Consider the following 9,787-nt stretch of genomic DNA (forward strand, 5'->3'; position numbering starts at 1 on the left):
TGACAATTTTAATACATTTAGATTATGTAACAAGTTTAATGAAATGAAACAGGTTTTAATAGGACTATTGAGAAGACAGATACAGTTTTAAAGGGGTACAACCAGACACTTGGGATGGCTGACAGTATAATCGTATTCTGTTACAATCTACTCTTCTCATGTCTCTAAAATGACAACCATGTGAAATTTTGAGCTTTTAAATACATTTCGTTGTGGAGATTGCTATTTTTTTTAAAAACAACAATGCAATAATTAATATTTGTATTTTAATAATCTTAGCAGAACCCATGGAGGTTTATATATTATTGACTTGAGTGTATTGTGGTCATGTGACCTTCACTGACGTAACATTAACGGAAGTGTCTGGATGAACGCTATGTAAACAAAGCGAAATAGACTGATGGAGGGCGGACAAGCCCATTAAAAATACAGTTCTAATTCAACAATGTCAACCAAAAAATTGGTGATTTAAAGGTCAACAGGTATCTTTTTGGGGCTTTATTATTTAGAATAACTCTTATCATAATGACGGTGATCCATATGATTTAGGGTAGAACTAACGAAATCATGTTTATTTTTTTTTAATTGAGCAAAGTCATCGTCCTTCGAAAATGTCCTGATCTATAAGTGTTCAGCTAAATTTTTAAACATGGCTCCTCGTAGTTCACATAAAACTTTACTTTGGATAGATGTAATCAATTTGAAAGGACTACTTGACTGATAACTAGGCCTATATCACATCATTCTGATGATAAATAAATAAAATAAATCTTAAAAATAAATACAGAAATAAATAATCTGCTTCTATCATCTACCAAAAGACTTATTGAATGGGAAAAAAGGAAAATATAAACATGGCAAGCTAGGCCTCAGGCCTATATGCCATGGTTTTCAATTTCATGGTGTCTTTGATTTGTCTTTGATTGAAAAATACGGAGGTATATTAAATTTTACAAAAAAATAAGACTAACTTAATGAGATTATCGCAGTAGCATCGATTTTAAAAAATATCATGCCTCTTTTTTTCACAAAAGAATGAAGTTTTTACGACTTTAGACTCATTCTTTAATTAATTACTAAACTAGTTCCGAGTTTTGAAGCGGGAATCTGAAGAAAAAAAATTGAAACATAAGCTTACATGTATATTGCAAGAAACTTTCACTTTAATACATCTATTTGATACACTCAGTTTTCAATAATTATTTTTGGGAATTTACCGTAACAGTGTCAGCCTAATTAATTAAATCCGGGGAGAAAAACTAACCGATAACAAAGCTACTACTGGCCTGTTAGTGCATGCCTGTAACTTAAAAACGCCACTCCAATAAGCAGACTTATTCCACCAATATTTTTCGTACAATACCAGATGTGTATGCAGATATAATACGCAATTTCCATAACAAATAAGTATACATTAATTTTGAAGTTTGCTAAACACAAGGACATTGTAATTATTACATAATAAAAGTATCGGAACATATCCACCCGGTTTCTGGCCTCAACTCACGTGTCGAGTGTTCGGCGTCTTCACGCCGTGTTTATTAAATTATTTTACACTATTATCATGATTATACATTAGATCACTATTTCACTCATAACATATCTTACTTACTTATGCAATGATAATCCACTCCCTTTTAGCCTGACATTGAAATAACCAAAACAATAACAACTCTATGGCATATCGACTTAGGCAAAACCTTCCCAGTTTTAAAATGGCAGCCAAGCCATGTGACCACCATACACTCTAGTTAATTATTTACACCTCTTTGAGCAGAACCTGAACATTTTGCTAACATGTGACCTGAGAGAATTTTTCAGAGCAGTGCGACTTGTCTTGTTTTGTTCCAGAAATCTGTATATTAAAAGTGTCACATGATTCAGTGTATTGAAGTTTTAGACCATTTTATTGACAATTATATTTTACGACTGTTTCATCTATAAAATTATCAACAAGCTGGTGCCAGTTTTAAGTTTCGCTGAAACATTTTCATGGGCCTCTTTTTATTATGTTGTAATTACAAGGTGGGAGATAATCTGCTGTTGATATTTTGATTTTATTTTCTTAATAAAATGTTAATAAATTTGAGTGCATTTTAATGTGGATTAACCCGTTAAGCGTGACGTTTCAAAACGTTAACTACCCCCTATTGTGTAATTAATTTGACGAAGTGACGAAGAACTATGTACTACATGTATGTTCTAAGAATAGGTTGGGGAAAATACCTCCAAGGCGTTATATTACGCTCTATACACAGTGAGTGGCAGTTGTCCAGGACGATATATAACAACCTACGCACTTAACAGGTTAAGCTGTGAAAAATTTGATATTTTCTGAAAAAATCATGGGATGCACAGAGACTTTAAACATATTTTCCATTTTATTGTCCCTTTAAAATTATGTATTTTTCATATCTTGTACTGCCCTGTTTTACTGTACTGTAATTGAAGCTCTTTTAATAAAAATCTGACATAAAGATCGGTTAACTGTCTTTGATATTGATTGGATGCACTGCTTCCTGTTGACATTTAGATCCCTGAACTCTCGTCACCGGCTTAAATGTCAATCTTCTCAAGATTAGTATAGAACTACAGGTATACCCGAGGTGTTATCTGATTAACAAGAGATTTACTGTATTGTTACTATCTTTCTGTGTTCGAGCCAGTATATCATTAGTGACAGTTGTACGATTAGTCACGACTTTTATCAGAAGACTTATATATGATTATTAATAAGCTTTGTCAAAATAAATAATTAACACAATCAATACGAAAAATAGTCAATTCTAAACAATACTGTACTTTTAAAAATAAACTAGACTATAAACCCAATTATCACTGCTTCAGATAACAGTCTACTCAGAAAAAGGCAGCCGTGGTGGCTTGGTGAGTAAGGCACTGGCTCACTAACCAGGAGGTCTCGGTGTTGACAGAAAAATCCAGTCCAGTTTCCTCTTCTTGGTAGTACAATGAACAAGGAACAGTGTCTAGTTGTTCGAATGGGATGTACATACTGCCGTACTCGTAAAAGAAGACTTATTAGTTGGAATTAGAAATAATGGTTAACCCAGAAAAAGTACATTTGTTCTTAGAAAAGGTTAGATGACGAGTTTATTCAACAGTGTAAATCTATCTTAAAATCATAAACCTACAAACTGTATATTCCTTTGAAAATTCTAAGTAAACCTATGTGATCTCGTGAGACAGGAACTGTGCGATTAATGATATTTTCTTCAACAAGTAACTCCATGTCATGTGTGCCACTGTCAGATACAATCAATAAAACATGTATTGTGGAACTAGTGAATCGTCCAGAGAAGCTAACCTAGAATACAAATTCACTTCCTGGTTCTGGTTTGTTCTCTGTCAACCAGTCTGACAATTAAGTTAGTATTGATTGATCCACCAGGCATCTAAACAAGAGTACAAAGATCAGCTAGACTGAAACATAGAATACAGGAAGTAAAATCTGCTGGTATCAGCAATTATATCGATCCATCTAAGGCTGATGGTTCTTCTTTATTTATATATATATAGAGAGAGATGGGGTTTAAGGTCCACTCGACACAAACTAGGTCATTTCGGGACTAACATATGGTTTATTTCAATAATTCGCTTGCGCATAGGGGTCTTTAGCAGTGGGAGGAAACTGGAGGACCCGGAGAAAACCCACGAGGTTGGACAGGCGACCCTACTCTTTGTCACGTACAACCGGTGATTCAAAACCACGCCAGTCGACTCCCCTTATTTATATAGAACCAAAATATTGTTTACATAGATGTAGACTAAAATAATATAACCTACAGTTTTGAGACTAACATGTAACTACCTTTTTAATTATGCAAGGGATATGAAGATAACACGAACAATGCATTTCTTCCAACTACAACTTACAGGTCAATATGTACAGTACACAGGTGCAAGTGGATATCCGTTACTGTGCAAAAAAGCTTATAATTTTGTCCAGAGGGTGTTGTTTCCACCTAAAAATTTTCGAATCCAACTGTCGAGGTTTCTGCATGCCAATGTGCGCACAGGTGGACTTCATTTTTTGTCCCATTCGACGACTACGCATGTATGTACACTTTTCTCGTGTGCCCCACAATCGCCACCATTGATCAATGAGAATAAAACTTGTCATTTCAGGAATAACATAAAGTTATATGTCTTTAATTTGCTTGCACACAGGGGCTCTTTTGCAAGAGGAACCATGAGTAACCCACAAGGTTAGGCGAGCGACTCTATTCCTCATCACATACAAGCTTGGGATCAAAACCACAAACACTTAATTGACTCAGTTAAAGACCTTATGACTTGTTAGATCACTTGACAACCTACACTGCCTCAGATCATCTTCAACCTTCAATTTAAGGATATTTTTTAACACAAAACATTGCCAAATTAAATATCCCTGTACATCCCAAAAAAACTAATCTGTCATAGGAAATGCTTAAAACTAAAGTAAAAAGGCGTTACAAAACCAATCTATGTCCGGAGATAAATATTTCACTTGTGCACGAAGCGTTCCTCATTATGTCACCTGAAGTGAGGCAGATGTTCCCTTCTGTCGAAGCTCTTCTCATCTCACACTGCTGAACCCTGCTAGTTCCTGCTCAGACGAGCCGAAAACTGGCGCTTGAAGAATGGCAAATCTTGTTCCAAGTCTCGATTCAATTCCAGATATGTAGAAACAAGCTCACCATCATGTGGATATGAACCTGAAAATCTGTCCAGGTGATCAAAATCATGGGGGGGGGGGGGGGGACAGAGACCTATTCGCCCCCCTTCCGATTCTAAGGGGGGGGGGGTGCATCCCCCCATTCCCCCCTAAATCCACGCCCATGTGCGTACTGCATGACATATGCCATTTTTAATTAAAAAAGAGAAACAGGTTAATTTTACTTGTAAGACTTCTACATAATTGAACCCTTGATATTATAGCCTCAAGCAAGTAACAGAACCTCTGAATCTTGGTAAACTGACTCCTTTTTCATATTTTGCAAACCAGTACCTAACCAAACATTTCTTTGGAGACCTAGTGAAAACTGAGGCTATTTAATCTGCATGTGCTTGAACATTCTCCCAAGCAAAGATGTCTTTTTAACTACATACATGTACATGTAGCAGCATAGTGCTTGAAATCAATATAAATACCATCATCCTAAATGTGGGCCTATTTTATTAGTGTTCAAACCAATCAAATGTAAAAATGGGGTAGCTGGATTTACCCAAATCCACAAATATTTCAACTTATAATTAAAAAAATTTATATCGATATTTGATAATATAGGGCCTTGGCCTACCGTTATTTATGCCAGATTGCCATAATTATTTGCAATCATAATGTTTTTGTGTCAAAATACCCTGCAAAATGCGATTTCCAAGCAAGTTTAAAAACAAATATGATATGGTATAGATATTATTATTAGGAGTTGAAATAATGGTAGATTTGGGTAGATTAGGGCAGATTTGGGTAAATCATGTTACCGGTAAAAATGTAAATAAATATTGCCCCAATATATCATTAATTGCAGTGCGATTCACTGAAATATATCAGGGATTTCTCCTTTACACATTTGATGCAATAATAATCAATTTAAAGTAGCTAAGTCTGTAACTCAATATCATCCAAAATCTTCGACATTGAAAACACGAATTATTTGTTGGTTTAAATCAACATTGATGTTCTGATCTTACCGGGAAAAGATGGCCTTATTTAAGACAAAGTAAACATTTTACAATTGGTACACGAATCGTGTACCATAATGTGTTTCAGTGCTATTTGTAATAAGGGACTCGAAAAACAAGGCTAGGCATATTCCACAAGTCATGTCAAACGGTGACGCTATATTCTTATCTGGAGAGCATGCACAATAAATACTATCTTCGTAGACTGGAATAACCAGATGCATGAGATTGCCATTCGATTGAGATTTCTGGCGTATTTCGCCGAACCTAACTGATTAAAAATTACAGTAAAAACAGAAACGTTTGAATGTAAATCAATTTATATACATTCATATTACATTATTGTATGCGTTGCGACCCATTTGTGTCAATTTCTAGGTCCCAAATATTAGCGATTTAGTTCCTTTAAACAATTTCAGTCTTATACAACGTTTGAAATTTTGAAGTATTTCTAATTGACTTCGTCATCCTCTACCAAACCTATTTCAAAACGTGATTGGGTATTCACATAGCCTATCAAAATTCATGCTTCACTTCCTATAGTAGTACTTACACTGATGGTTGGTAACAATACAAATGTACCGAATCTTTCAGGATACGTTATAAAAATAAAGTCGCAGTTAAAAATAAAAGTTAGATCTTTTTAGGACACTGAATTCAGAAAGGAAATGTATATATAACAAAATCACATAAGAATCATTGTTCGATCATACATGGATTGATTATAATAACAGGTCCATCAGTTGTACCGGTATAGTAAAACTTATAAAGTGTAACAATGAAAGTTGAAAAATACTCACGCGTCGGCATTGTTTATTTTCACAAATCGTTGTGTCGTTTTGCAGGCCCATACAACAGAATAATTTCCACCAAGCATAATCTTCTTATGATAGCAATACTAATCAGTATTTAAAACATGTTCAATGAAAGCATACCATAGGCCTTTGGTTTGGTTGTATAAATAAATATAAGAAAGTGTAACGACGTCTCGTGCCACACGCCTATCGATGTCAATGAAGCTGATATTTATTTTTAGCGCAAAACACGGAAGTATCGAATAGGGAAATCCCCTAAATAAGCTAACGATTTGATTGGTTGTTCTACCATTCGCTCTACTTTACATGTATCTTGGATATCCAAACACGGGAAGTAGCGCGATGACCGTCACGGGAGCCGTTATAACTTACTACTAGTTAGCATTCTATTTCATTGGGTTCGATTCTCGCCTTCACTAAGATTTCAAATTTCACATTTAAAAATGCATGCAAATGATTTATACGAATTTTCAATTATCCCTATGAAATTGCATTTTGCAATGCGTTTGTACAGATATTGTGGAGTCAACCGAACCTTTTTGGCATCATAGTGGGTGGTAATTGTAAATGTCTCGGGGGCGACTATCTCAAACATGTATCATCAATTGAGATGGAAAACCAGTACCACCCTACGTACGCATTCTAACCCGATTCCGAAATTTTCGTTTTGCTCATAAATTATATAATAGGTTTGCTATAGCCTGAGTCGTATTCCTAATTCATTCAAAATTTGATAATGTTCATCAAAATATAATACGCCAATATCGCAAATTCAGGCTCAAAATTGAAATTTTCTGTCATATTCATAGTTCCTCGCCTCAGGTGCAAACCTTATTTTCTAAAATTTTCTGGGGGGGGGGGGGCACCCTAGACCCCTCTCCGAATGGAGCCGGCCCTTAGCTATAACCCGGCCTGCTTGAACGATATATTGGGTAGGTTATATATTTTAGACTTAAAAAGTACACGATCACCAAACTCCTATTTTAGTATGGTCTGTTGTAAAACCACTTGTGAACATCTCTAATGAAAAGTGATACGGTGTTGAATTTTCGATATTCAGGGGTGGGTACCAAACCTATAGGGTCTCTGACTCTCTACTATAGGGATCACTCGGCCTATAGGTGTATAATATTTTTGGACACTTTCATAACACACATGGCCTTAAACATCCGTTATCAACCACGACTTTGCTCAATTGTGTTTAGAACACACTTTCAGCTTCCCCTATGAGGTTAGGTTTAGGCGGGACCGGAATAGCTTTGAGCTTCTCTGTACACATCTCAATCCGGCACCGCGCGAAGGGTTATTTTTAACATACCGGCGCTGGTATTACATGTATAAAATCAGTTACATTCTTGTGGAAAATGATCTTCCAAACTGATATATTTCGTAAAAATACGATTAAGCTCACTTCAGCTGTTTTTATTAATCAGTTTTATTTTAAACATTTACAAAATAAAACCGCCCGGGAGCAGTGTAATTTAAATGCGTAGACATTTACACAATTATTATTGAATTTCAGTGCCACATGAAATAAATCAGAATTTATTGATTTAAGAGTCTATCTTTGTGGTTTAACGTCTGCTCCCACAATTATAGCGATATCACAGACAATAATTAAGAGTAAATAAGTTAGAAGAAATTGGGTTTAACGTCCTACTGTTCTGCTCCGACTTAAGAGTAAATATAGCTATAGCCTTTCATTTCAAAAACACGTAGATTAAATTTGTGTTTATCCTCAAACTCATGAAGAAAATTTTGGTAAATGGGAGTTCAACAGGTGATCCACACTGACCGACGCTTCACCAGATATTTACTTTTTTGCACTGTTTTGACGACTCTATTATGGACATGAAATGAAATGAGCTGAACTGCAGGATTTCCCATTGACCTGCTTTTCACTCATTTTCAGCCTCCATTTCCTTAGCTTCAGAGTTACATTAAATCCTCTACTTCAGTTTTTGTCTTTCTTTGCTGGATCAGTGTTTCCTCAGGGCAGTTCAGGAAGGCCGAATACCCTTCAGAACCGCTGAATCTATTTGTTAAGGCCAGCTCAATTTTTGTCAAGTTCGCTGAGATGTAAATAAGTTTAGGGCACGTGATTGTTGGCGAGATTGTAGGTTGGGGTTGGGGTAAGCATTGGGGCTAGGTTCAGGGTTTGGGTTAGGATTATAGCGCTACCCCTGTGACCTATGACGAAAAATATCTGATCAAACACTGGCACTATATACAAATGATGGGTATTGTCAAGACTGGATAGCACGTGCTTAGGGCGTCATCAGGGCAGATTGTAGAAAATGAGGGAGGCCCGAAGTTACAGGATATGAATACATTGCAGGATATGAATAACTTGAACTAAGCCTAATTTTTTACGTTGGTTAGCCGCGGGGCCCCTTTCTAGTGCGGGTCTTATGTGGGGAAATTGGTCAAATTAATGTTCCAAAAACCGACTCTGGGCAGCATGGGAAGGGAGGCACCACATAATTTCGGCTTTAACATATTTAATTATTTATAAATAATTAATTGTTCTTCCATAAGTATGTGTTATAGTTTATTGCTCTATCCAGTTACTAAATGCCTCTAAAAGATCATTATTTATTCATTGCTTTTTTTTTTTTTTTTTTTTTCTTTTTTTTTCTTTTTTTAACTGTTACCCCCTTTGCCTCAATTAACAATGACGTACAAATTAAACCTCAGAAAAACTCTTAACCACGTGCTTGACGGTTTGTTTACACTGTAATTTATTTTATTGTTTATTATTCTTTAAATTTTGAGTTTTACCAAAATCTTTAAAGTGCTTATAGGGTCTCAAACCGTTTTAATCCGGCCCTGGGTGTTGTGATACTTATTTCTCTGATGTGGAAATGATCACCTTTGTTAGTACTGCAATGGCTGGCAAGAAATAATAACACTGCAGCTTTGAATCGATGCCAGAACAACATCAACAAGGTTTGCTTTGTTATTCAAATAGGTTAAATCAGGGTACTATTTTGGTATTTAAAATGTAAATAAAATATTTCCAATATTCAAGCACATATTTCACATATTGTTATTATCAAACACACGTCATAAAACTTAAAACTTTTTGTACAAATTCTGAATGCAAATTAGAAGTTTGATCAACCGTCATAATTTGGTTCTCTAAAATTGGTGGTAACCTACCTTTGCCAGAAGGTTTTGGTGTATATTTTCGCCGCTAATCTAGTCTGTTTTACACTAAACATGGCAAACATTTAGACTATTGCATCGATATTAATAATCTTGCGCACAGTAATCATGAAAGA

General features: G+C 35.5%; 1 protein-coding gene across 1 annotated transcript in view; it reads right to left on the reverse strand.

Moving 5' to 3' along the window:
- The window catches only part of LOC126832001 (uncharacterized), a 49,597-nt gene extending 42,919 nt beyond the window's left edge, over nt 1-6,678 (reverse strand). The window contains exon 1 of the mRNA XM_056103272.1: nt 6,489-6,678. The gene's annotated coding sequence lies outside the window, so the exon portion shown is untranslated. The remainder of the gene's footprint in view (nt 1-6,488) is intronic.
- Nucleotides 6,679-9,787: the final 3,109 nt, after the last annotated feature.

This window comes from Patella vulgata, chromosome 9 (assembly GCF_932274485.2).
Source record: "Patella vulgata chromosome 9, xgPatVulg1.2, whole genome shotgun sequence".
NCBI lineage: Eukaryota > Metazoa > Mollusca > Gastropoda > Patellidae > Patella > Patella vulgata.